Source organism: Cibotium barometz, chromosome 24 (genome assembly GCF_041138505.1).
Source record: "Cibotium barometz isolate CiBa-2024 chromosome 24, ASM4113850v1, whole genome shotgun sequence".
In the NCBI taxonomy this organism is placed as follows: domain Eukaryota; kingdom Viridiplantae; phylum Streptophyta; class Polypodiopsida; order Cyatheales; family Cibotiaceae; genus Cibotium; species Cibotium barometz.
In genome coordinates, this window is record NC_141069.1 from 57,064,682 (window position 1) to 57,072,001 (window position 7,320).

Sequence of the window (7,320 nt, forward strand, 5' to 3'; positions counted from 1 at the left end):
TGCCCTGGCATCACCGTTTAGAGCCTACTAAGGCTTACAAAGAGAAGAAAATCAGCTTTGTACATAGAGGCCGTGAGCACTCTATAGATGCTGGTACTACTGGAAGTACCATACCTCTTGTAAGCCATGTACAAATTAATAAGGCAATAAAGAAATCAGCTTGTTCTTACTTGGTTTTTGTACGTGATACCATTGAACATTCTACTGTTGATGTTACTGCATTAGATCAAGACAAGCTTAACTTTTTGAATGAGTTCAAAGATTGTTTTGCAAATGCTTTGCCAGCAAGGTTGCCACCAGAGAGGCCGGAAGATCATTGCATAGATCTAATTCCCGGTAGCTCTCCACCTAATAGGCCACCATACAGGGTGAGTGCTAGTCAACAAGAAGAGATTATGGCACAGGTGAATGAACTTTTGGAAAAGGGTTTGATTCGGCCTAGTTCCTCGCCATATTGCTCGCCGGTACTTCTTGTTCAAAAGAAGGATGGTACTTACAGGATGTGTGTTGATTACCGTGCCCTCAATAAGATAACCATCAAGAATCGGTTTCCCATTCCCCGTATTGATGACATCTTGGACAAGCTTGAAGGTTCGGCATGTTTCAGCCGAATAGACCTCAAGAGCGGGTATCATCAAGTGAGAGTGGCACCTCAAGATGTACACAAGACCGCATTCAGGACAGCCTTTGGTCAAATCATGGTTAGCCACAAACCCTAAGCCATGCATGAAAGTGTATAAATACCCCCCATTTCCTCATTCAAGGGGGGAGAAGTGAGCATTGCATAAGCAAGCTATGGCACACTTGCATGATAGTGAGCACTCTCTTAGAAGGTGTACTCTAGCATTCATGTGAGCTCTTCGTTTGAGCTTGCATGCACATCTTGAAGCTCTCTTTTCCACCTTAACATCCAAGGATCTCCCCCTTGTTAGCAAAGGAAGCCACACAAGCTAGTGTAGCACTTCCTCCCCCCCAGATTCACTCCCATCACTAGTGAATTTTTCACCTCCCTTCTTAGAATCATTAAGCACTTGGTGGATTCCCCCGTGCCTCCTTAGTGTGCCCATCATGTACATTTTCATCACCCCATCCCCTCTCCCAAACATTGTGAGCACAAGAAAAGGCTAGGTATCACTCACCCTACTCATAACCACCACATTAGGCATCAACCTTCCTAATTCCATGCACAAGGCATCAAAGCCCATTGTAAGAAAAGAATTGGCGGCGCCAAGGCCTCCCTTCTCAAGGAAAACAAGCTTTCGCTTTGCTCCTAAGGTTTTGCACGCTCATTGTTTTCGTGAATTCGTTGTGTAGAAACGGGAACAGATTGGATCACTAGCATGGTCTAAGTTACAACTTCAACCACCAACAAAAAGAAAGTTGCAGTATAATCCTTTACCAGTCAGAAGGAGAGCTCTTCTAGTACAGAATCTAGCAGTAATGGCAGCCCCTAACCTAGCTAACCTAAAGGTCAAGTTTGCAAATTTCAAGGGAAAATCCAAAAAAGGTGACCCTGATGCCCATGTTGCTCAGTTTGCCACAAAATGGGAAGCAAGTGGCCTAAATGGTATGTATGGGGATGATGTGAAAAAGCAGCAATTTGCTGCCACATTGGAAGGCAAAGACATGAATTGGTTTAAACAGTATGGTGCAGCACACTTTGCTACAACAAATGATCTGCAGACAACTTTCCTTGGGAGGTTCAGAAAAGAGAAGACCACCACTTATGTCTTGAAGAAAATAAAAGGATTGAGACAAAAGAAGTTGTTGGTTGAAGCTTTTGCTCAGACATTCCTAGATCTGAATGGCAGATTAGCACTCAATGAAAGGCCCACCAATGAGACATTGGGGGAGTACTTCTGTAAAGGTCTCAAGAAAGCCTTGAGAACTTCAATTGCCAGTACTGACATACCTGCAGGAGCAGGAGGATTCAATGATTTGGTAGTAGCAGCTGCAAGGAGAGCAGAGAAGAGGTTGGGTACCTCAGTAGCTAGTTCATCCAGAAGTAAGAAGAAGCACAGGCATGATAATGATTTAGATTCAGATGATGAGGACACAGAATCTAATTCAGATTCAGATTCAGACTCAGCATCTGATGAAGATGATGACAGCTCAAATGAAGACAGCAAGAAGAAGAAGAGAAAGAAGAAAACCAAAGAAAAGAAAAAATCTAACAAGAAAAAGAAGTCTAAGTCCAAGGGAGATTTGGACAGTTTGGACAGAAAAATTATTGCTACACTGAAGAATTTGGGGATTTCAGGATCTCAAAAGAAAGATAAACCTTTTTGTCAAATCTGTCAGAAGATAGGTCATTCAGATGCTAATTGCTGGTATAATCCCAATGTGAGAGCCAATCCAGGACAACAAGGTCCTAGGTTCAACAATAATCCACCTACTGCAAATGCAATCATACCTGACAGAAATAGGGGACAGGGAGGACCTCCAAGGAGATTTCAGCAGAGGAATAATTGGGGCCCACCGCAATTACAAGTTAATCCCATTAGAATGATCAAGCATGTACATATTGTGGGGAAATGAATCACATGCAAGGTCCTGGGTGCCCACTCTGGTGTAAACATAGGGAAGAGAGGGGAATTCCCATCATCATATATAATGATAACCAAAGGGTGGCTTCTCCTACTCAGCAGTGTCAACAAAATAGAGTACCTCAATCTAATGTGGTGATTGTTGAAGTGGATAATTCAGAAACAATTTCCCAGGATCTGACAGAATCTCAGAAGGTTTTACACATGGAATGTGACTGCTCACAATGCATTCAGGTTGAGGAAGTCCCTGAAAAACAAATTCATGTGTTGGCTATTACTACATCAGGCAAGAAGTATGAGAGCAGCAAAGACTTACCAGTAAAGGTTTGAAAGACCCCAAAGTATGGGAGGCACAATAGCAAATCAGACAGGGAGTCTGTAAACAGATTCAGAATCTTCAGCAAGCTATAACAGAGGAGGATGACAGTAGGATGCATTCATAGCAGGAAGTGAATGACAAGCAAATGGCAGTCTAGAAGGATATCAAAGTAGATAATTTGTTCAGAGTGTTGAAACACACCACAGTTTCTTTGGATTAGATACTTAGTTTGGTACCTGAATTCGGGAAGGAAGTATTGAGGATTTTTTTTCAGGAGGATGACCAAGCAGAAAATGTTGACAGTTGTCAGGCAAAACCTGAAGATGTGGACTATAAAGTTCCAAAAAGTCAGGTGCAATTTTATAACGCAAATATTTCAAGTGTTCTGTTAGATGAAGGATCAGGGAGTAAACATACTACCTGAATTCATGTACAAGAAGTTTCAGCTACCTGAATTGGAGGAAGTTCCATTTCAGCTCAAGATGGCAGGAGATCAGAGGAGAATCCAACCAATGGGTATTCTCAGAAATCAGGAAATTATTGTTTCAGGACTGTCATTCCAAGTGAATTTGGTAGTTCTGAAGATGGAAGAGAGTGATAGTCCCTACCCCTTGCTTTTCGGAAGACATTGGTTTAAACAGGCAAAGGTGAAAATGGACTGGGGAGCAACAAGAGTTACCTTAAGGAAAGGCAAAAAGAAGATCAGTATGAACATGGTACCATCAGTTGTACTACCTAACTAAGCAAGCAAGAGCTTTGCATGCTCAAGCCATTAACATGGGTAGAAGATGATGAAGAGGATGTATTCCTGAAAGCAAGTGAATAAGTGATTCCTATGTTTGATATTGATGTGGAAAGAATTCTGAATCAGTATAAAAGCCAAAGAAAGCCTGAAGAACTGAAGCAAGAGGACAATAGGGAAACAAAATTGCTGGAGAAGGAAGATCTGAATGAAGAGAATTCTGATATGAATCAGAAAATACATGTACAACAGATTTTGCAAAGCAGAGAAAGCCTTTGACGAACATATGTCTAAGAGAGCAAGAGTGAAAGAAGATGATCTTCAAGATCTGAATTTGGGTTCAGAAAAGGATCCACGAACAGTCAAAATCAGCATTCATGTTGAAGGGAAGTTCAAGCAAGATCTGACTGCATTGCCTTTGGAGTTCAAGGATATTTTTGCTTGGCAATACATTGACATGAAAGGAGTAGATCCCAACTTTTGCACGCATAGGATAAATATGAACAAGGATGTTGTTCCTGTTATTTCTCAAAGATACAGGATGAATCCAAATTATGCTAAAGTTGTGAAAGAAGAATTGGATGAATTACTGAAAGTGGGTTTCATCTATCCACTTAAACAGGTTACATGGTTGTCACCCTTTGTGATTGTACCAAAGAAGAATGGGAAGCTGAGAATTTCTGTGGATTATAGAAAGTTAAATTCAGCCACAAAAATAGATCCATTCCCATTACCATTTCAGGATACTCTCCTTGATGCAGTAGCAAGACATCAGATGTATAGTTTTCTTGATGGATTTAGTGGATATAATCAGATCTTAATGGCTCCAAAAGACAAGGACAAAATAGCATTTATTATTGAATGGGGGGTGTATGCCAGTAATGTGATGGCTTTTGGTCTGAAGAATGCACCACCTACATTTCAGAAATATGTTCAGAGGGCCTTTGCTCCATTTCTGACAACCTTTATGAGAGTATTTCTGGATGATTTTAGTGTTTTTGGGAAAGTGGCTGAACAACTTGAGCAGCTCAGATTATGCTTTGAAAAGTGCAGAATGGCAAGGCTGAGTTTGAATCCAGCTAACTGTGCCTTTGCAATTAAGAGAGGAATTTTGTCAGGGCATATTATTTCAGAGGAGGGAATGCAGGTTGATCCAAGGAGAGTGGATACAATTCAGAAAGCCAAACCTCCAACTAATCTGAAAAAATTATGCAGATTCATTGGTCAGATCAAATGGCGCAATAGGTTTCTGAAGTATTTATCTCATGTCTATGTACCATTGGCAAAATTGACAAAGAAAGATGTGAAGTTTGAGTGGCTCGAAGAGCAGGAAACTGCATTCAGAATTCTGAAGAAGATGTTACAAATTACTCCAACTGTGCAGCCACCAGATTGGACATTACCTTTTCATATCTTTGTGGATGCTTCTCACATGGCAGTAGGAGCAGTACTAATGCAGGAGAAACAGACAGGATGGTACAAACTAGTGTACTATGCAAGCAAGGGCACGACAGCTGCACATGGTGCAACTTGTTCCAGAAACCTGCTCTCTATGAAGGATGAACATATTTCTCCTGCTCACTAATCCCAAAACACTTATGTCTGCAATGAATTGGTAACAGAGAGAGAATGTTTAGCAATGGTGTTTGCATTGAAGAAATTCAGGCACTATCTTTTGGAAAACAGGATAGTCATTCATGTAGATCATCAAGCACTGATTTACTTGGTGAATAAATCTGAACCATTAGAGGCAGATTGGCTAGGTGGATCTTACTTCTACAGGAATTTGACTATTCAGTTGTGCACAGACCAGGAAGAGAACATGCAATTCTTGATTATCTCAGTAGATTGGATTCAAGAGAACCTCTTGAAGGCATTTAGGATGAATTGCCTGATGCAGAATTGTTTGAAGTGCAAACAATAAAGTCTTCTGATTGGTATGATCAGATGTTCAACTACTTGAAGGATGGTACATTTCCTCAAACAATGACAAAAAATTAGAGAAGGAAGTTGTCTCTACAAAGCAGGTCTTTTCACATGATTTCAGGATATATATACAAGAAAGGAGTCGATTAGGTAATCAGAAGATGTGTACCTGATTGGGAACAGAGAGCAATCTTGGAGGAAGCACATTTAGGTTTTTAGGTGGACATTTTTCAGGTCAAATTACAAGTAGAAAAATATTTCAGGCTGGTTTATGGTGGCTTACAATAATCAGAGATTCTTACAAAATTGCTTACAATGTTAGAAGGATGGTTATCCAACATTGTCAGATAGGATGCTTCATCATTGTCAGATAGGATGGTTATCCAACATTGTCAAATAGGATGCTTCATCATCTTGTCCTACGCCTTGAACCATTTCAAAAGTGGGGGATGGATTTTATTGGTCCAGTCAAACCACCAACAACAAGTTCAGGAAGCAGATATATTTTGGTTGCTACTAATTATTGTACAAAATGGGTGGAAGCTGCTACACTGAAGGATAACAAAGCTGCAAGTGTAGCAAAATTCCTTTACAACAATATCATGACAAGATTTGGATGTCCAGTGGTAACTTGTTTCAGATCAAGGAGTATAGTTTCTAAATCAGGTGATCAAAGTGTTGACAAAGGTCCACATGATCAACCACAAGAAGTCATCAGTCTATTACTCTCAGGCAAATGGACAAGCTGAAGGAAGAAATAAAATTCTGGTGAAGATTTTGAGAAAAAAAGTTTTAGAGAACAAGAAGTATTGGGATCTGAAGTTGAATTCAGCTTTGTGGGCATTCAGAACAGCATTCAAAGTCAATACAGGGTTAACACCATTCAGATTGGTGTATGGGCTAAAAGCTGTAGTGCCAATGGATTTTATTGTGCCTTCTTTAAGGATTGTTGTATCTGAAAAGCTGACATCTGAAGACTCATTACCTTTCAGAATTGATCAACTGATGCAATTAGAAGAGGATAGAATTCAGAGTAATTCAAAATAGGAGAGCAAGTTGGGTGAATAGGTATATTAAAAAGAAGCTGTTTAAAAAAGGAGATAAAGTTTTGGTGTATAATTCCAGGTTGGGGAAACATCCAGGGAAATCGAAGCTTAGATACTCAGGACCATTTCAGATTATAGAGGATTTGGGTCAGAAAACATTTCAGATAGCTGACATGGAAGGCAGGGTAGTGATTAAACCCATCAATGGTTTTAGAAACCATACTTGGAGAATAAGGTGGACATTGGTGTTCATTTGTGTAGTATGATTTTTCAAAATTCCCAAGGACAAAATGATGTCAATTTTGAAGATAAAGTCGGTTGGATAGGAAAGGTGGACATAAAAAGAGAAGTGAACTTGGAGGGAAGTGTCACATGTGCGAAAAGTTCACTCAAGTTTGAAAGGAAAGTTTTAGCATTTCATGCAGGTTGATTGCTCAAGCGCATAAGCTTTGCATTTTTCTGCACTCTCTACCTTCTTGCTAGCTTCTGTAGAATGAGGAGGACAAACACAACAACTGCTGCTAGTAGTGGCAAAGAGGTGTTGCATGTTCGACGCCTCAACAAGAGGAAAGCACACATTACATCAAATTGAAGATTCGGATTCAGGGTATGAAGAAGTCCAAGACTACGAGATGAAGCCCAGAGCTCTGAAGATGATAGCAAATAATCTCATGCATCCACTTCTCAATTTTAGACACAGCTGAATGTTGACTTTGAAGTCAATAAGGCATGGTTAGAGAT